Source organism: Zingiber officinale, chromosome 1B (genome assembly GCF_018446385.1).
Source record: "Zingiber officinale cultivar Zhangliang chromosome 1B, Zo_v1.1, whole genome shotgun sequence".
NCBI classification, from domain to species: domain Eukaryota; kingdom Viridiplantae; phylum Streptophyta; class Magnoliopsida; order Zingiberales; family Zingiberaceae; genus Zingiber; species Zingiber officinale.
Genome location: NC_055986.1, coordinates 147,876,499 through 147,898,531, shown reverse-complemented (window position 1 = coordinate 147,898,531; position 22,033 = coordinate 147,876,499). Strand labels below are relative to the sequence as shown.

The 22,033-nt window shown below is 38.2% G+C and overlaps 1 pseudogene; it reads left to right on the top strand.

The window, feature by feature from the left end:
* Positions 1-12,907: 12,907 nt before the first annotated feature.
* LOC121994710 lies at positions 12,908-12,979 on the top strand (annotated as a pseudogene).
* Positions 12,980-22,033: the final 9,054 nt, after the last annotated feature.

Genomic DNA, 22,033 nt, shown 5'->3' with positions numbered 1-22,033 from the left:
CGTGGAACCTTCTGAGGACCAGAGGCGCAGTGGAACAAGGAGCAAGATGGATGCGACAGCTAGACCCGGTGGCGGTGGCCAAATATGGCAGCAGCTTGGGATGAGAACACACGGAGGACAACCATAGATGGAAGCCATAATAGTTGAAAATTAGATTTTCTATTTATTGCTTTTATTTTGTGTTGTGTGTGCATGTTAGTATACATGTCTAGTAGGCTAGCATAGCTAAAATTCCTCATTTATAAATAACTAAGTGGGAGAGAGATTTTAAATAAATTCCACGGTCTCCATTACTGGTTTGTAAGTGATGCAAACAAGCTTGCGCGTTGGCTCTGAGTGCCTTCCTCCATATCGGATGAGCTTGTTTGTGGATCACTAGAACAAACTTCCATTTTGGATGACTATAGGAAGTTAATTAAGAGCGTGTGATCTTACCCATCGAAAGGGGCACAATCTTATTAATGGACTTAGTGTCAAGTAGTGGTATACACTTAGGCACGTCTAATAGTATCCTCCCCATCGGAGTCACTGCTATTATTCGTGTGACCAAAGGATACCAACTATTAATTTTATTTGTCAAAAAATTAGGTTGGCAAGATAGTAAAATTAATGGGATAAACCCTCCTTTTACAAATGCTGAATTTGTATACGTCCACACTATCGTGACATACAACATTCGCGGTGTTTTAAGGTGTTGGTTAATTTAAAATAGTATTGTTTGAGGAATTAATATTATTCTAAATTTAGAGTTCTGACCAAAAGTTATTTGTGATTCTTAGGATGACTTTCAACCCACTGTCTATCATACTACAACAGAATAGACTTACTGGTCCTAACTATATAGATTGGAAAAGGAACCTGGACATTGTTCTTACTGCTGAAAGCTATAAGTTTGTACTGACTGAACCTTGTCCTGATGCACTCACTGGGGAATCTACCCAAGAGGAGATTGAATATCATAGGAAATGGATAAAAGCAGATGAGATGGCGCGGTGTTACATTTTGGCTTCAATGTCAAATGTATTGCAACATCAGCATCAAGATTTACCAACAACCTATGATATTATGAACAATCTCAAGGAACTCTTTGGTCATCAGGATCGGGCTTCTAGGCAAGAAGCCATGAGAAAGATAATGACAGCCACCATGCAAGAGGGTACTCCTGTGAGGGATCATATCCTAAAGATGATGGCTTATCTAAACGAGATACAAATCCTTGGAGGAGAAATTGATGGGGAAACCCAGATCGATATGATCCTCCAAACACTACCTAGAAGTTTTGAGCAATTCCGCCTGAATTACAATATGAACAAAAGGGTATATTCATTGGCGGAACTACTGACAGAACTTCAGGCAGCAGAAGGTTTGTTTCGTCACAATTCTCATATTCACTATGCTGAAAATGGTTCTACTTCTAAACCGAAAGGAAAGAAGAAGAAGAAACAAGTTGGTTCAGCAAAGAAAGTGAATAAATCTCAGAGTACGGGACCTAAAGCTGGAATGAAGAAGCCGAAGGGCAAGTGCTTCATCTGCAAGCAGTCAGGGTTGTCCTCGTAGGAATCAGAACAACAAAGGTATATCTCATGCTCTAGTTGTTGAAACATGTTTAGCGATGTTATCTACCAGCACCTGGTGTGTAGATACGGGAGCCACTGATCATGTCTGCAATTCCTTGCAGGGGTTCCAGGAAACCCGACGACATCTGAAGGAGAGATTATCGTCTGCATGGGCAATGCTATTAAGGTGGTGGCTGTTGTAGTGGGAGACGTCTACTTATCTTTTAATAGAAATAGAAATTTGGTTTTAAGAAATTGTCTTTATGTACCCAATTTTAGAAAGAATTTAATTTCAGTTTCTAAACTGTTTTTGGATGGATATTCAGTTTCTTTTAGTAATGATGTAATTATTAAGAGAAATAAAGTGATTATCTGTTCTGGTACATTAGTTGGCAATTTGTATATTTTAAATCCAAATTCTCCCACAAAGCAAAACATGGAAATTTATAACTGATCTTCTAACTCTAATAAAAGAAAAGAACCTTCAGAAATGAACCAAGCATATCTTTGGCATCTAAGGCTTGGTCATATTAACTTAAGTAGGATTCAGAGGCTTATGACCAATGGACTTTTGGGTTCATTAGAGTTGGAAAATTTTTCAACTTGTGAATCTTGCTTGGAAGGTAAAATGACCAAGAGGTCTTTTAAGGCCAAGGGGTATAGAGCCAAAGAAGTGTTAGAATTGGTTCACTCTGATTTGTGTGGTCCTATGTTTGTCCAGGCAAGAGGAGGTTTTGAATATTTTGTCTCTTTCATAGACGATTATTCAAGATACGGATATATTTACCTAATGCGCCGCAAGTCCGAGTGCATTGATAAGTTCAAAGAGTACAAGGCTGATGTGGAGAAACGACTAGGTGAAAGTATCAAGACACTACGATCTGATCGTGGTGGCGAATACCTCTTAGGAGAGTTTAGGAATTACTTATCAGAGGCCGGGATTCAATCCCAACTGTCCACACCTGGTACACCCCAACAGAATGGTGTGGCAGAACGAAGGAATAGGACTCTTATGGAGATGGTTAGATCGATGATGAGTTACTCGGAATTACCAAATTCGTTTTGGGGATACACTCTGGAAACAGCAGTGTATATTCTAAACTTAGTACCTTCTAAATCAGTTTCTTCTACTCCCACAGAATTGTGGAATGGGCGAAAGCCCAGTCTAAGACATATTCGGATATGGGGTAGTCCAGCACATGTGCTGAAACCAGATGCTGATAAGTTAGAATCTCGTACAGAAGTTCTCGTGTTTGTGGGGTATCCCAAAGGAACGAAAGGTGATTTATTTTATAGTCTTAAAGACCAGAAGGTCATTGTTAGCACCAATGCCCAGTTTTTAGAAGAAGACTATATAATGGATCACAAGCCCAGTAGTAAAGTTGTTTTAGAAGAACTTAGAGAGGACACGTCTACTTCAGTACCAACAGTACAAGATAAAGTACCACAAGAGACTGCAACACGTGTCACACATGATACACAACCACAGACAGTGCCTCGTCATAGTGGAAAGGTTGTAAGGCAGCCTGAAAGATTCATGTTTTTGGGAGAGTCTTCGGACTTGATCCCGGGTAAACATGAACCTGATCCACGAACATATGACGAAGCACTCCAAGATATAGATGCAGCATCTTGGCAAAAGGCAATGAATTCTGAAATAGAGTCTATGTACTCTAATAAGGTCTGGGAGCTTGTAGAACCACCTGATGGTGTAAAAGCCATTGGATGCAAGTGGATCTACAAAAGGAAAAGAGGGACAGACGGGAAGGTAGAAACCTTCAAAGCTAGGCTTGTTGCGAAAGGGTACACTCAGAAAGAGAGAATCGATTATGAGGAGACCTTTTCACCGGTAGCCATGCTTAAGTCTATCCGGATACTCTTATCCATTGCTGCTCATATGGATTATGAGATTTGGCAAATGGATGTCAAGACAGCTTTCCTTAATGGAAGTCTTGAAGAGAACATCCATATGAAGCAACCAGAAGGATACATTGAAAAAGGCAAAGAGCATCTAGTATGCAAGCTCAATCGGTCCATTTATGGACTAAAGCAAGCTTCAAGGTCTTGGAACATCCGGTTTAATGAAGTAATCCAGTCATATGGATTTATTCAGTGTCCGGATGAGTCTTGTGTATACAAGAAGTGTAACGGAAACGTGGTGGTATTTCCTGTACTATATGTAGATGATATTTTGTTAATTGGCAACAATGTCAAGGTATTATCAGACGTAAGGGTATGGTTGTCCAAACAATTTGATATGAAGGACTTAGGAGATTGTGCACACATTCTTGGGATCAAAGTTATAAGGGATCGTAAGAAAAGAATGTTGTGTCTGTCCCAAGCTTCATATATAGATACAATCCTTGCTCGTTTTAGCATGCAGGATTCCAAGAAAGGTTTTTTACTTTTTAGGCATGGAGCAGCTCTATCTAAAGAGATGTCTCCGAAGACATCAAAGGAGATAGAGGACATGAAAGCAGTTCCTTATGCTTCGGCTGTAGGAAGCTTAATGTATGCAATGCTATGTACGAGACTTGATATTTGTTTTACTGTGGGCATGGTTAGCAGATATCAGAGTAACCCTGGACAAGGACATTGGACTGCGGTAAAGCATATATTGAAGTACCTGAGAAGGACTAGAGATTATATGCTAGTTTACCAAGCAGACGATTTGCTCCCTGTGGGTTACACGGATTCAGATTTCTAATCAGATAGGGACAACAGTAAGTCTACATCAGACTATGTGTTTACTTTAGGAGGTGGAGCCATTGCATGGAGGAGTGTTAAGCAGAAATGCGTTTCAGACTCAACCATGGAAGCTGAGTATGTAGCAGCCTCTGAGACAGCTAAAGAAGCAGTATGACTCAGGAACTTTCTAATGGACTTAGATGTGATTCCTGGTTTGCCCAAAATCATCACAATTTATTGTGATAATAGTGGTGCAGTTGCAAACTCGAAGGAACCACGAGCTCATAAGGTAAGCAAACATATAGAGTGCAAGTACCACCTGATACGAGATATCGTGAAGCGAGGAGAAGTTGTCATCACCAAGATTGCATCAGCAGATAACCTGGCAGATCCTTTCACTAAGGTCCTTCCGGCGAAAGCTTTCGATCGGCATGTGGAGGGAATGTGAATCAGATGTATTGTAGAAGATATGGCAGCTTAGTCATTAATATAAGTGGGAGATTGTTGGAGTGTATACTAAAAGCCTAAGCTTTTGTAAACATTTATTTTGAATAAAGAATCACATTTGGTCAAATTGTCTACATTAAGTTGTAGTTGTTCAATTAATTTATATTGTAGATAACATAGTATGTGGTGCTACATACAGAAGATGATGTTATCAGTACCTTATAAATTATAAACAGTAGCTCACGACCAAAATGGAAAGGAACAAACCATTGGAAGGTCGTAGTGTAATTAGGAATTAGTTTATCTTGACTATATAATTACACTAGTACACTTAAAGTGTATTGAGTAGGACCATTTGAGGTTGTTTCTTTTATACTGATTTTATAAAGGAACAAATACCTCAGTTATTATGGAAGTGTGTGCTCTTAATCCTAATATAATAACAAGCACATATATTTAATAGTTATTTCTTTAATTTATCAATGGGTGAGATTTAGTTCGATAAATCAATAAGCTCGATAAGTTGGGAAATGATATTACTTATAGTGTGTGTTGTTGATTATAGAAGGAAACTGTGTCCTAGAGATACTAGGTTGATAATGTCCCCAAGAGGAGCTCATAAGGATTGTCATGTTAAACCCTGCAGGTGGACTTAGTCCGACATGACGATAAGGTTGAGTGGTACTACTCTTGGACTAAGATATTAATTAAATGAGTTGTCAGTAACTCTCTTAATTAGTGGACATTCGATATCTTAAACACAGGGAGACTAACACACTCATAATAAGAAGGAGCCCAAAAATGTAATTTGGGATTGGTGCGGTAGTTCAATAATAGTTCTCTGGTGGAATGAATTATTATTGATAAAATTAAGTTGTGTGTTCGGGGCGAACACGAGATGCTTAATTTTATCGGGAGACCAAAACCAATTCCTCCACTCGGTCCCTATCGTAGCCTCTTATTTATAGAGTACTATACCCACCTATACCCACCTAAAGGGGGCCGGCCAAGCTAGCTTGGGAACCAAGCTAGGGCCGGCCTAAGCATGGTTTAGGGTGGCCGGCCCTAGCTTGAACCCAAGCTAGAGGGGGCCGGCTATATTAAATTAAAAAGAATTTTAATTTTAATTTTTATTATGTGGAAGATATAATTTATTAAAGGGAATTAAAATTAAAATATCTCTCTTGTAAAGGATCTACAAAAGATTAAAGAAAGAGATTATATCTCTTTCCTTATTTGTAGATTGGTGAGATATTTTATTTTCTCTTTAAAAATTATTCACATGTTGAAAAATTAAAATTATAGAAATTTCTTTTTATCAACTATGAAGAGATTTTTGAAGAGAAATTTTATTTTAAAAATTTCCGGAAACAAATTAGGAAGTTTTAATTTATTGATTAAAACTTGTCTAATTTATTCCTTCATGATGTGGCCGGCCATTATGTTTTTAATTGGGAAATTTTATTTTATTTTTCTCAATTAAATCATGTCAAGGAAATTTTATTGTAATTAAATTTCCTAATTTGCCAAGGCCAATGAATATAAAAGAAGGGGTGAGGGTGCCTTCACGGGAACAACCTCTATTATTTCTCTTCCTCTTTTCCTTGGTGTTGTGGTCGGCCATCATCCTCTCCCTCTCTTCCTCTTGTGGTGGTCGAATCCTTCATCTCCCTTGGAGCTCTTGCGGTGGCTGGATACTACTTGAAGAAGAAGAAGAAGAAGGAGAGAAAGCTTGCATCTCTTGGAGCTTGGTTGGTGTTTTGTTCTTCATCCTTGGTAAAACTTCCTTGTTGTGGCCGAACCTAGCTAGGAGGAGAAGAAGGTGGTTGGTGGTTTCTCATCTCGGAAGATCGTTGCCCACACAACGTCCGAGGTTAGAAGAGGAATACGGTAGAAGATCAAGAGGTCTTTCTAAAAGGTATAACTAGTAATTTTTCTTTCCGCATCATACTAGTTATTTTTGGAAATAATATCAAATACAAGAGGCTTACGATTCTAGGATTTCGAATATGTTTTTCGATGTTGTGTTCTTTTGTTTTTTATTTTCCTTGTGATTTGATTGTTCCTTTCGGTTAACCTAAAGTTATTTTAGGAAATTAAATATTAGCTTTCCATAAAAGGTTTTGTCTAGTCGGTGGTGGTTGCTCCCATATCCAAGAAGGCCATGTGCCTCGCCACGTCAGTACTGGGAACCAATTATGGAAATTAATATTTAATGGAATTAATAACTTAAGGTGACTTGGGTCGAACGTGTTAAGTTCCGCAGGAGATCCAAGTCAAAACCTAAAAGAACAAATAGATTAAGTTTTGGATCAAACGTGTTAAGTTCCGCAGGCGATCCAAAATTTAATTTAAAAGAACACATGGTAGCTATGAAAAGGTTTAGACCTTTGTACAAAATTTTTATACAGTGGAACCTCTAGGTTTTCCGAGTAGCAACCAACACATCGAACAGAGGTCTAGGATGGCGTGGAACGACACCAAGGTATATCTCTCTTTTTCGGCTCCCCTCTCAAGAGGAAGAGTTAAGAGCCCTTTTATAGGCTAGGGCACGGGCGCCACACGGCCCGTGCCACGGCCGTGCGAGATCCACACGGCCAGCTCCTCTCCTTCTTCGAGTAGAGTGGTACGGTCGTGCGAGATCCACAGGCCATGTCTTCCTTCGACTCTGGTCGTGAGGCACGGTCATGTAAGCTCGCACGGCCGTGTGCTGCTCTCTCTCGAGAATGGCCACACAGTTGTGCAGGGTTGCACGACCGATGTCAAGTGATTTTCTGCTTTTGCTCTAATGCGTCAACAATTGTCGTTGTCGCTCCAAAAGGTATCCCTATCAACACAAAATCAAACAAAGAGCAAATCTCTAACAAAAGAGTAATTAATACTGAATAAATAATAGGAGAGATGATCGTGCGAAGAATATATACAAATAAAGCAAGTGAATATGTGTTAAAACATGCATAAACGATCATAATATCTACCCACATCACACCCCCAGACTTGAACTTTTGCTTGTCCTCAAACAAAACGCTGCAATCTATGTTCATGAGTTCTTATAGTGTATCATAATCCCTAGTGCATTCGCCTAACTTTATCAACTAGTTTCATTGATAAACATGTTTGTGGAGTAACCTAAGTATAACCTAAGCATAAGTTCTTTGTGCTCGGTGTAATAAGTGACTCAAACTCTTCAAGTTTCAATTTACTATCCTAGTCAAGTCGTCATACAATTGAGTTCATAATGTTCCCGGTGATAGGCACTTACCTGCCATACACTTAGTTTGTTTCCCTTAAATTACACAAGGTCTCAAAGGATACTACTCGGAATCAAGAGAAACATAACATTTATTTCCCCAGTAACCTAACTCGGTCTCAAAGGGGTAAATGTTAGTTTCCACTCACGACAACTATTTTTTTTATCCCTTTTTCAACTTTTTTTTAATATATATATTTTTTTGGTGCTATAGAAGTGTAGCATTAATCACAAATGCAAGATGCAAATGTTGGGATTTAGATTTTTCTGAATGAGCTTCCATGATCCGAGGTCATCCAGTAACCAAAATGTAACTAAGGAATCCCCATGAGAACACAAGTACTAAACAAATTGGATGAATCATAACTATTTCAAAATATTTCTACTATTCAAGTTTAAGTGAAGTGAAAGTAAGATCCTTAAAGTTAGGCCAAAATTTATACTAAATTCCATACAATACTTAGCTTATTTCATGTTATTAAAGATAGAGAAAGGAGGTACACCAAACATACTAACACTATCTCTATGACACATGAACTAAAAAAATACACGTGCTAGTCATTTTGCTATTGGACAAGTCAGCAGAAGTAGAAGGTTCGATGCTCTCAAATATGCCTCAAAACTATTCAAAATAAACACGATGAAAAACTACAAGTGGAAAAAGAAAGTGAAATATGAAACTGAAAAATAAAATGAAATGCAAGTAGATAAAGCAAAATAAATCAATATACAAAAGGACAAGAAAAAAAACTCGACTCGATTTAGGTTGTACAAACACAACACCCCTCCCCCCACCCAAAACCTAGACTTTTCAATGTCCAGATGAAATCAAAACAGTGGTGGGGAAGGGGGATAAGGGGATCCCCGTCATGTGTCGTAGGGAAATCTAGGCTTACCAGGGAGATGGTCAATGTGCTGGTGATATTAGTAAAGAGCGTCTACTTGTTGTCTAGTAATATCCATATCATCCATGAAATTCCTCATTCTTTACTAGTCAACCTCATAATCCTGAACAAATCATGTCACCTGACTATGAAAGTCTCTAGTAAACTGAAAATGGTCTTGTACCTCCCTATACTAGTCATCAGACAACTTGAAGCGACCCTCCAACAATTATTGTTGGGTAGCGTGCTTCTCATGAAGCGAGTCTAAGGAGGCACGGAAATAAGAGAAATCAAATCTTGAAGGTCTCGTACCATAGGCAAAAGAGTGTCTAACAGGTTCCGGATATCTGGAGGGTTGCGGGAGTCCTGATGACGAGGGCTCTTGGTGGTGCTCGATATCTCCTACAAGGGAGGAAACAAACTCGGGTTTTGAATCAATGATCACCCAGTTCGCGGGGTTGCGAACTGAAGTGCGCTCAGGACAAGGAAGGGGTAATGGGAAACCATCGTTCCTAGGAAAAGCAAACTCATTTTCGTCCCGACAGATCATCTTCATTGCAAGACAAGAGTCGATGTTGATCTTATCATTACCATGAATGATCTCCAGCCCATCAAGCTCACAACCTAGATTTATTGCTATTTGGGTGATTAAACCGCCAAACACTATCATCCCCGAAGATGTTTTACCTGCTCTCAACAAGTTTTGTAAGAAATGAAACTCAGAATCAAAGTCGACTTTATTTAGCATCGCCCAAAGAGAATAAAGTTCCACTTTCCTAACCACCCCATCACTCTCACCTTGATCAAAGATTGTTTTGCTCATCACACGGTGAAGGTATCTAAAAGTAGGGTTTTGCATGTGTGATGTCTTTGCTCTAGAGGGCGTTCTTTGATCCTGTGATTGAAGCCCAAAATCCATTCCAGTCTATAGTACCATCAAATCCACGGGCACCTCAGTAGGTAAACCAAAACAAATATTAAAATCACTAAACGTCCACCGAATTTCTTTGCTCATCAACCTGAAAGTTATAACCCCAATGTAGTTATCCTCAGAAGAAAATTTAACATCAATTGAACTTAAAAATTCCAGGACTAGGCAGGGGTAAGTCGGTAGACGTGTGTACATCATGTCATGCCAATCAAAGGAGCTAATCATCCAATCTACGTCATGCCTAATCCCTAACATATTCATGGTGGTTGGATCCATATATCTAATGCACATAATTTTCCTAGCAACAAGAATATCATATCTAGCTTTATGTTCTTGATTTCTAAAAACAATATTAAATTCGTTGTCGTTACCTTCATTGTGTGACACCCTTTTGTCTGTCTTTGGATGAAGAAGTCTTTCCCTTGCCTTTGTCTCCTCCCGGTGCATCTCCTTCGCTAGCTCCACCGCTTCCTCTTCGGAGTCTCTTCAGGATTTGAGACATGATATGCAAGGCGAATTTGAGGACTTTCTTGTGGGTGGATGTGGATCTTGAAGATAGAGGAGGAGAAAGAAGAAGGATAGGGGAATTGTTCATCTCTTTTCAGATTTGGGGCTTGAAGAAAACTTATATCTAGATCTAGATCTCAGTAAAGATGAGTCTTAGATGTAGGTAATGAAGGTTGATGAGATGTAGTGGGGAAGGGAATTTTTTTTTTTTTTTTGAGATAAAGAGATGGGAAATAGGGTTATTTAGGATGGTTGGAGGCGCACATGGGTAAGGCACGGTCGTGTCTTAAAGACACGGCCTGGTTGATGGGGTTGCCGCACGGTCGTGCCTGTTGGCATGGCCCCATCTTTCCTCCTCTCAGTCGAGATCGCACGGCCGTGTCAACCGACACAGCCCGTGCACTCTTCTCCTCGGGTAGCTTTGCACGGTCGTGCCAGATCCGCACAGCCGTGCATTGTTCCTTCTCTGCAAAGGCCACACGGTAGTGTGGGTTCACATGACCTGTGTCATTTCCTCCTCTGTCAGCTTCGCACGGCCGTGTAGATTCACACGGCTGACTGCCTTATGCGCGTAGTATCTCGCTCTCCTCCTTTTTGACCTCTCCGACGCTGTTACGCCTATGAAACGATCACGGCCAGCTCGTGGAGGCTAATGCACATCCTGAAAACAAAGATCCAAGAATAAAAATACTTGATTGAACTAAAATAAAATGATAGGCGGATAACGAATTAAAACAAAACCCTTGGGTTGCCTCCCAAGAAATGTTTGCTTTAGGTCATTAGCTCGACCCCGTATCAGTTAATGTGAACTAAACCCATGGAAGCACGGCTCTCCTCCTAGGGTTAATGCTCCAGTTTGCGCCTTCAGTTTCACTCGTGTAGGACAAATATACTTTTTATTGCTTGTTGGGGGCGACCTATCAAGTTTTGCCAAATCATGCATCATGTCCAGCGGCCTCCTATGGAAACTGCATTCCTCAGCTTTGTGTATATTCGACTTGCTAGCATTTCCCTGAAAAAAAGAGATGCAATTAGGAGAATCAGATAAATCGAATTCTAACATTTCTTTACCGATCTCTAGGGATAACTTGTGACGTTTCACATCGATGAGGGCTCCAACGGTGGCAAGAAACGGTCTTCCTAGGATGATTGGGATCTTTGGATCCTCCTCCATATCCAGGACAACAAAATCTGTGGGAACGATGCATCCACCTATCTCTACTGGCACGCCCTCCACTATACCCATTGGGTATCTACATGAATGATCAGTCAATTGTAGTGTCATAGTAGTAAGTTTGACGTTCTAGAGTCCTAGTTTCTTGCATAACGAGTATGGAAGTAGGCTGACACTCGCTTCCAACTCGCAGAAAGCCTTGTGTATGAGCTCAGAGCCAATCTTACACGGTATAAAAAAACTTCCTGGATCCTGGAGCTTCAGGGGAGTGTTTGCTGTGAGAAGAGCGCTGCACTTCTTCGTGAATGCTACAGTCTCGAAGTCGCCCTTCTGTCTTTTGTTAGAAAGAATACCTTTTAAAAGTTTGGCAAACTTCGACATTTGGTGCAGTGCGTTTATTAGAGGTACTTCAATGCAGATTTCTTTAATCTTCTTAAGGAATCAGTGGAACTTTTCATCTTTTTGGGATGTTATTAGCTTTTGAGGGAAAGAAATCGTCTGACTTTGTGGGGGAAGTGGAAGAGTCCCTTCAACCTTCTTGGTAATCTCCTCCCTATCCTTGTTCTGGACTAAATTAGGCATGAGAGGAGAGAGCTCTTCTTCTAAATCAATTCCTTTCTGAGCACCCATTTGGGGATCTCCCAAAGTCTGTCAGCTCCTCAGCTCAATGCGGTTGCAATGTTCCACCGGGTTTATGTCGAGCTTTCCCAGAAATGCTCCCGGTGCTCTTAAAAAGGACTGGGCTATCTGAGCGATTTGGCTATCTTGCATCTTTTGATGCTTTTTAGAATTCTCCATTCTTTGATTCAATTGCTTGATTTCATTCTTCATCTCTTTTTACTCCAAGAGAACTTCTTCCAGCATCTTTTCAATTCTGGACAGTTGTGAAGGTTACTGTTGTTGATAAGTCTGTGGTCCAGATTGGTGATTTTGTTGCCCAGGTTGGTAGCTTGGCTTTGCTGGTTCTTGATCTTGATTTCCCCGGTAAGAAAATTTTGAGTGGTTCCTCCACCCAGGGTTGTATGTGCTGGAGTAGGGATTGTTTTGCCTTTGGTTATAACCGACTATCACATCGCATTGTTCAAGTTGATGTATTTGTGCTTGTATTGGCCCTAGGGGGCAAATATCTTGAGCATGATCCAAACTTCCACAAGTTTCGCACACACACTATTGCATTGGCTGTGTTGTTCCCCATGGTCTCAAGCTTCTTGGTCAGAGCATCCAGCCTTGCGGACATGAGCGTGACTACATCTACGTCAAATTTTCCTAATGCCTTTATTGGATTCCCAGAATAGGAACCTCCAGATCTGTCGGTTGCCCACTAATGATGGTTCTGGGCCACATTCTCTATTGTCTTCAGCTTCATCAAGACTTTTGTTTATCAACGCCCCTCCTGCTACAGAATCGAGGGACACTTTCGTGTGATAATTGATTCCATTGTAGAACATGTGTAGCGCCAACCATTTCTCGAGGCCATGATGGGGGCACAGTCTCAGCATACTCTTGAATATGTCCCATGCTTCGAATAATGATTCTGAGTCTGCCTGTTTGAAGCTTGCAATTAAATTCCTCATGTGTGCAGTTTTACTTGGCGGGTAAAATTTATCCAGAAATTTCTGCTGACACTGCTCTCAAGATGTAATGTTGTTTGCTGGTAAAAAATTAAGCCACAGTTTGGCTCTGTCTTTCAGGGAAAATCCAAAAAGAAGTAATCTTACTATGATTTGGAGGAGGACAACTTTTTTATGAGATCTGTAGTACTATGAAAGTGAACGGGGTCCCTCCAGAAACAGTAAGATTACATCTTTTTGGATTTTCCCTGAAAGACAGAGTCAAACCGTGGCTTAATTTTTACCAGCAAACAACATTATATCTTGGAGGAAGACAGATTACAGTAAGATTATTGTTTCACAATTAGGATCATCGTAAGATTTACAGTTAGATTACTGTTTCAGCTAACAATGTTGTCTTTCAGGGTGTCTGTCAAATCACAGTAAGATTACTGTATCAGGGATCATCGTGCGGTCCTCCTCCAAATTGATTTTGCTGAACTATGTGGATCACTGCAGATTTGATTTCAAAATTGTTAGCTTCAATTGGTGGTCGGGTGATGCTAGACTGAAGCCCTCATGCATAAGATGCTGCGTAGTCCTTCAAAAGCTTGTCAGCCATTTCTGAAGTTTCTTGTTCTGCTTGGAGTTTTTGTAAGCTCCTTCTGCTCAGGAAAGTTCTATCAATTTCTGGATCGAATGACAGAAGTTTTCTTGAAAGATTAGCTCTTCGCATGCAAAAAAAAAAAAAGATATTGAATAATCCAAGTGCAGAATAAAAGAAAGCGTTAATATAATAATAATAATAATGCAGAAAGTAAAGTGAAATAAAGAAAAACAAAGTATAGTCTAATCCAATATGATTATCACTAATGTTATAGGTGCAGTCTCCGACGATGGTGCCAAAAACTTGTTACGCTTCCATAAGTGAACGGATACGTCGTCAGTAATAATAGATTATTGATCCCACGAGGACTGATTATAAGCACTAGTGATTGTTCACGTAAAATTAGCTAAACTACTGATGGTTGTAAGTGAACTGTTTCTTGAGAAGAAAAGAACTTAGGAAGTAGATGTGAGAACTGGCGAGAGAGAGAGAGAGAGTTTTACTTGGTTTGGGAAGAGCTCTAAGAGTTCGGTTTCGTTGCGGTGATAACTAATATATCATGTTCTATCCTTTCCTCATTGTCAATCAACATGTACTCGTCGGAAGTTATAGCTACTACCCTTAAGCACTAAACAGAGAAGATCCCTGTGAAATCATGTTACGGTTAACCCCTGTCATTATGGCGCCTCGGTAGATCACAAGAATGCAAACCTGATCGGTATTATTAAGGATAGAGATAGGGGTTTGATTTGATTTCTTACTTCCTTGTTGAGAAATTACCTCTCCTTTTGAGGAAATATCCTAGATGCTCGTGAACGGGTTATCCCTGTCACTAGGGCCCCTCAGGTATACGATCTAAGATCCTCTCTTTACGAAATAGCAATCCCAACACAATCAATTAATATGACATGGTAAACAAGTGTCATGCATATCAAATTGAAACAAGACAAGTGAAATCATTTAATGAGTGAAAGCATAAGCATGAATCTTACATCATAACCTATCCACAACAACTCCATTATCCTTGAACAAAGAATCTACTCCATAGACGTAGGGAAAAAACTCAAAGACATAGTATAATTAAACATTCAATCCCCGGACAAGAAGAGAGAGGGAATAGAGATGCTTATTCAATGACGTCAAGTGATCTTCGGATCTAATCCTTTGCTTCTGGAGTTGATGCGGTGATGGAGGTAATCTCGGATCGTCGAACAGAGGTCCGGAACGGCGTGGAACGACACCAAAGTGTATCTCTCTTTTTCAGCTCACCCTCCCCCCCTTCTCAAGGGGAAGGGTTAAGAGCCCTTTTATAGGCTAGGGCACGGGCGCCGCACGACCCATGCCACGCCCGTGCGAGATCCGCACGGCCAGCTCCTCTCCTTCTTCGCGTAGAGTGGCACGACCTTGCGAGATTCGCACGACCATGTCTTCCTTCGACTCTGGTCGTGAGGCACGGCCGTGCAAGGTCGCACGACCGTGTGCTGCTCTCTCTCGGGAATAGCCACACGGCTATGCAGGGTTGCACGACCAATGTCAAGTGGTTTTCTTCTTTTGCTCCATTACGTCGACAATCGCTGTTTTCACTCCAAAAGTTATCCCTGTCAACACAAAACCAAACAAAGAGCAGATATCCGACAAAAGAGTAATTAATACTGAATAAACAATAGGAGAGATGATCGTGAGAAGAATATATACAAATAAAGCAAGTGAATGTGCGTTTAAACATACATAAACGATCATAATATTTACGCACATCAGTAAAAAAAATAGAAGTGTACAAGTGTTGTTTCTCAAGATGCCTGTTGTCTTTAGTGTCTTAGACCAAGGCTATATTTATAGCCTTAGTCGGGACGCCTAGAAGGGTTCCAGGCGCCTGGAGGGAGATAAAACTTTATTCCCTTCGCAATGGATTACAATCAAACGCGATCTGGATAGAATTCAATTTTGGACGCCCGGAGTCCGAGCGGCCGAACCAAAAAAGTCAACCAAGTTGACCTTTTATAGTCCGAGCCTTCTGCTCCTATTTCGCTCGTCTCAATCTAGGTCTTCTGCTTCAGTTCCTCTTGCTTGGGTGATCTCGGCCATTTGGAATATGGCTCACCCGAACTCAACTTCCGGCCATCTCGAGCAAGCTTCTGCTCCAGCTTCTCGTTCCTCGGAAACACCGCGTGTCTCCTTCTCGTCCGCCCGCATACTCTTCAGCAACACCTCGTCCCTCAGACGCACCGAGCCCGTCGGCTCTCTCCCGTGTCGTCCTTCTCGCTAGATGCATCTTTTGCTCGACTCTCTGTGCTGCTAAGTTCCTGCACACTTAGACACAAGGTTAAACACAACAAGACCTAACCTAACTTGGTTGATCACATCAAAACTACATTGGGGTACTAATAATCTCCCCCTGTTGATGTGAGCAACTCAAGTTAAGGTAGGGTAAACAAATATAAAGTTAAAAAGATTACAAGAATGCAGTAAAGTACAAAAAAAGTTTAAATTTAAAATTTTGAATTGCACTACGTCCCCTTATACTTAATCTTCTTCCCTTCTCCTCCTTTGATCACATAAAAAATGAGGTACACAAAAAAGTCTAAGGGAAAAAAAACTACTTAATTAAGTTGGTAAATTAATTTTCAAAGTTAAACTGATACTTCTAAAAATTTGTTAGCCAAAAAAAAAATTCTTAGTTAAAAATTTTAAGTTTGTAATAAAAAAAACTCTGAATAGATAAAGTTTTAAAAAAAAACTTTGAGATTAAAAATTTGGTTATATATGTATTGACAACTATGTAAAGCATTATCTAATCATTATTAAATATTTTATCAGTTAGTCAATTAAATATTTTATTTTGTTAATTGGCTTCTAGACTATGACGAGGCACTAGGCCTTCTTGGTTATTGGAGCAATAATCACTTTCTAAACAAAGCCTGATAAGGAAATCAAATATTTAATGTACTCTATGAAAGCATTAAGTCCAATTAAACTTTAATTTAGACAAGTCTTTGGAACCTAATATAGGTTCCCTCCAACTGAGTTAATTAAAAATTTCTTTGAAATATATTTCTGAGAAAATTTTCAAATTTGCCCTTTGTGATAATTAAAATATCAATTTAGATCTTTAAATTTTCTAATACTTGTATTATATGAGCATGATTTTTCAAATTCTTTATTTTTTTGTAAAATATCATTTTTCTAATTTTCTTTTGTCAAATTCTTCTAATGGACAAGATTTGGCTAGAATTAATTTCAACTCTTTATTTGCTTTTTCTAATTTACAACCGTCTTTAGTTAATAATTTAACAAATTTAAATAACTTATCAGGTGGAAGAAATCGTACCTGACTTACTTTGTCGATCTCGTTATCCGTAGCTCCCCCTGAACTGCTACTTTCTTCCGATGTCGTTCTCCCTTCATCGATGCTCTCGATACTCATTTCGAACGAGGTTGCTTCATATTCGTCTTCTTGATGACTTACCACTAATGCAAGTCCGGCAATGACTTCGATTTCTGATTTGGACAACGTTTCATCCCACGTCGCCTTTAGAGTCTTGTATTTATTCGATTGGACAGGGTTCTTGTTCTTTCCTTTATCCTTGTTCTTGATCTTTAACTTAGGTGAAGAGTTCCACTGATTCACTAAGTGCGTACCTTAGTGAATCTCGATTTCTTACATTTTCTCAGAGATTCGAAAGTCCGGTAATCAACTCCTTAATCCTCGAGTGAAGGTGTACTATGGTTTTTTTTCTTCAAATCAGAGGTTGGTAAGCTGATTACGAAGTAGATCTCGTCTCACAAGTTTCGCCTCCGAGGTTCCTTCGTGTAGTTCCAGGAAAATCTCCTAGAGCTACTTTGTGGACTCGTAAACTCCGATCCGGTTAACTTCTTATGGCGGTAGAATGCTCAGCAGATGAAACTCTGCCTTGTCGTTTGCCATGTAGTCGACTTGCTCCTTCTTCGTCCATTAATACTTTTCCTTGCCCTCGGGTGCTTCAAAACCAAATTCCATTATTAATAATAAATCGAAATCAATTTTGAAAAATATCTCTATTCTCTTTTTCCAGCTCGCGAACTCCCCCTCGAACTTTGGTGGGTAAATGGTTGGTCTGGCCATCTCGTGTGCTTCGTTCGACAGTTAATCCTCTTAAAGTGAACTTTGCTCTGATACCACTTATTAGGACCGCTGGTGGCTAGCTAGAGGAGGATGAATAGCCCCTGTACAAATAAAACAAAAGAGCAACTTTTCTCGAACAACTAACTTAATTAAAGAATACTTGCATAAGAAATGATAAAGAAATCAAAAAGACAAAGGCACGGAAGTTTTTTATTTGAATACAACTGAGGAGGTTGTTAATCCAAGGAAGTAGAGCGCACTAATATCACTTTCAGGCAGAGAAGCCTCTTTACAGCAATGATCGTACAAAAAGATGAAGCTAAACGAAAACTAGAAGCGTACAAGTGTTATTTCTCAAGATGCCTTTTGTATTTAGGTTCTTGGACCAAGGTTGTATTTATAGCCTTAGTCAGGGCTCCTGGAATGGTTCCAGGCGCCTGAAGGGGGATAAAACTTTATCCCCTTCGTAACAGATCGTGGTCAAACGCGATCCGGATAGAATTCAATTCCAAGAGCCCGGAAGGCTTCTGGGCACCTAGAGTTCGAGCGCTTGAATCAGAAAAGTCAACCAAGTTGACTTTTTCTAATTCGGGCCTTCTGCTCCGGTTTCGCTTGTCTCGGTCCGGGTCTTCTACTCTAGTTCCTCTTGTTTGGGTAATTTCGGCCATTCGGAATAGCGCTCACCCGAACCCAACTTCCGGCCTTCTCGAGCAAGCTTCCTCTCCGTCTTCTCGTCCCTCGGAAACATTGTGTGCCTCCTTCTCGTCCGCCCGCGTACTCTTCCGCAGCACCTCGTCCCTTAGGCGCACCGAGCCCATCAGCTCTCTTCCGTGTCATCCTTCTCACTTGTTGCGTCTTTTGCTTGACTCTCTGTGCTCTTAACTTCCTGCACACTTAGACATAAAGTTAAACACAACAAGACCTGACCTAACTTGGTTGATCACATCAAAACTACCTTGGGGTACCAATACGTTTAAATCTTGAAAAATTTATAAAAATTTTCAAAAAAATTCTTTAAGATTATTATGATTTTCCATATCTTACAATTATATTCTTGAGTTAACTATGAAAACTAATAATTCTTAAAGGAAACATGATAATGCTATAAAATATTTTCCATGATGGATGAAATCTCTCATTCACAAATGTTTTCTAAACTATTTTTGAGATATGATATTGACTAGATGGAGAAATCAAAATTTCAAAATTACCTTTATTTGGCAAAAAAAAAAAATCTATTAGTGAATTTATTTTTGAAATCTCGTCACTTCTGAGCTACTGAACTCATCATAGCCTTACTTTATGGTGCTAATTCAAACACATTTTACACCATAAAATATTAACTAGTACTATAAATTGAGAGGTTTAATAGGAGTAAGAAAATAATAAGAAAATAGACTAGATAATTATACAATTAATATGGCAAAAATGGATTAAAAAGGTAGTGACAACACAGAATTAGAAAACAAACTTGAATTGAGATTGTATGTATATATTTAAGACAACAAATTTGGAAAGGTTAGATAGGGAATTTTATCCGGCAATTGAGGGAACAAGACTACACTAGTTAAAGAATTTTACATGGCGACATAATGAAAAAAGTATCTAAAGTAAAAATTCTTGTATCATATATGTATATGTATAATCTTACCGAAATCTCTAACAACAATTTTTGTTTTAAGTTTTCTGGAATAGTAGGCTAGAATTTTATGTTGATTGGTACTATGGATCTAGCAAAAGAACCAAATGTATGATTGGCATCAAGATTTCATGTGTCAACACCAAACAACTCAATGTTTTTTTTGCATCATACATTAAGGAAGATATATTGTGATTATTTGGAAGTATATCCCAAAATCCATTAATAGATTTGAAAATAGAACATTACTCATTCCACGTCTTACTTTGGTATTGTATAGTTTTACAAGTGCACACAACTTTGTGTAACGTTGATATCCCTTATGCAACAATTTCTCTGTTTCCCTAAAAATTTCATAAACGTTTTTAGATTTTCTGAATAATTATCATATGTTGTCTCACACATATTAGTGATTTCAAAGTTATTATAATAATTATCAATTGGCTCTTGATTGACACTCTATTTTACTCTATCATTTTCGACAAATGCACCATGTAAAATCTAATTCACATAATTTTAACTAAAATCATGGAAATACAATGGCTCTAAAATCGACTTAATCGTTCCTTTTTTTAAGATTGATACATTTGCAACCAGGACACTGAATTAAATTGGCAGACATATTCATTGTATTGTTGGAGCATTACGATTCATATATCAATCTGTCATGTCCTCTTCTTGTCACATTAGTTGAAATATGGTCAGATGAGACTCTTATGTTGGATAATTAATTGGATCAGAAAAATTTTCGATTTCTATAATGACAACTAATTCTTCATTAATTTTAACTAAAATTTCATTTTGGAGACTAAACATTTGAATTTGTTTGTTTTTCAATACAATGTGAACATCTAACTTCTTCCTCAGAGTTTGTATGAAATTGTGCAACCGACGTCTCACCCTGTTGTAGTGTAAACTCAAATTGAATAAGAATGTCCCAAGTAAATGAACTTCCACGGAAGTAAAGAGAATATCAACAATAATTTACAAAATCAATAATAATACATAATTAATTAAAAACTTTTGATTATTTAACATGAATTTAGCATTAATTGAAATACACATAATAATTATCGGGGTAGGTGAGACTCCTACTAACTTAACCCTTTATTTATATGAAAATAAATAGATCTCTACTTACTTATTCTCGATATTACGATGTTTCTTGCCGATTGAATAGGGAGAGGATAGGACTAGGAGTAATTGATGCAAAAACATCCTCAAATATTTAAAATTAAGGAGTCGTATAATTATATATTATCTCAACCTAATTATAACTTTCTAGGTTATCGCAATAATCGACAATATTTATAATCTCTAAAGGTAATTTATATATACTAGAAGTAAACAAAATAGAAATAAAATAAAATATAAAATTTACAAAATAGCAAAACATCCATATCTAAATCCATTCGGAAAGAATATGTCCTCGGTAGGGTTTCCAAACGGAATAGATTTATTTTTTTTTTCTTGTAAAATAGTCTTTTAAATAAAGCACTAGAAGTAAACATTAGAATCCATCTGAACATGTGTGCTTCTATATAGAAATGTTTACTTTAAAATCTCAATTCTCAAATATATTCAGTAATCTCTTAAGATGTCGAATTTCTAGTATGTTGAAGAATGACGCAAAGGGGTTACTCTTTTAACACTAATGTGTTTTTCACGGAGAAGAATTCATGAATGGTCATTTCTCTTTCTTTATCCCTATGGAAGTTTCAAAAAAAATTTCTTAAAAAATATCTTAACTTACACATCTAATGTAATTTTTCCTCCAAAGTAATAATTGGATCTCTCTGGTAAAAGTTGATGTAATTTTTTTAATATAACTAAATAACAATCAAACTTTATAAAATTTAATCAAATATTTTTTTTAAAACTAAGTCAAAATAAATTTAGCCACTAACTTTAAAACAATAAGAAATTTACAATAAATAAAAATAAATAATATATAATTAAAAAATATTACCCTAGAGATGGAGATGTCGGTGATGAAAACTCCGGAGAGTGAGAGTTAGACTTGGGTGGCAAAGAGTAAATGCGGTTTGAGATCAGGTATTTTTTTTTCTCTAGGTCGGACAAACATCCCAACAAAAAATACAGTTTTCTGGATGAATTCTGAGACGAATTTCTAAAAAAATTCGTTACAAAATATTTTGAGACGAATTCTGTGGCGAAAAAATTTTCGTCCCAAACTTCTTGTTGCCAACTTTTAGAACGAATATTTTTTTGTTACAAATTCGACAACAAATTTAGGGGCGAAATTATCGACGAATAATATTTTCGTCCCCAAATTCATCGCCAAATTTACAAGAAAAACTCTATTCGTCGCAATATTATATACAATTTTGGAACAAATATTGATTTTGTTGCAAACTTAGCAATGAATTTACGGACGAATTCGGTGACAAATTATATTTTTTGTTGTAAAGTTTGTCCCTAATTTGATGACAAAATTTAGTAACGAATTAGATTTTCGTTGCTAATTTTCATGACTATTGCAACGAATATTATTTTTGTTGCAAAATTTGTAACGAATTTAACAACAAAAATACTAATTTAATTTGCAACAAATAAATTTTCATCCTAGATTTTCGGACGAATCTGTGTATTCATCCCAGAATCTTGGACGAATCTATGTATTCGTCCCAGAATTTGAGACGAAATTTGGGACGAAAATGATTGTCACAAAATTATC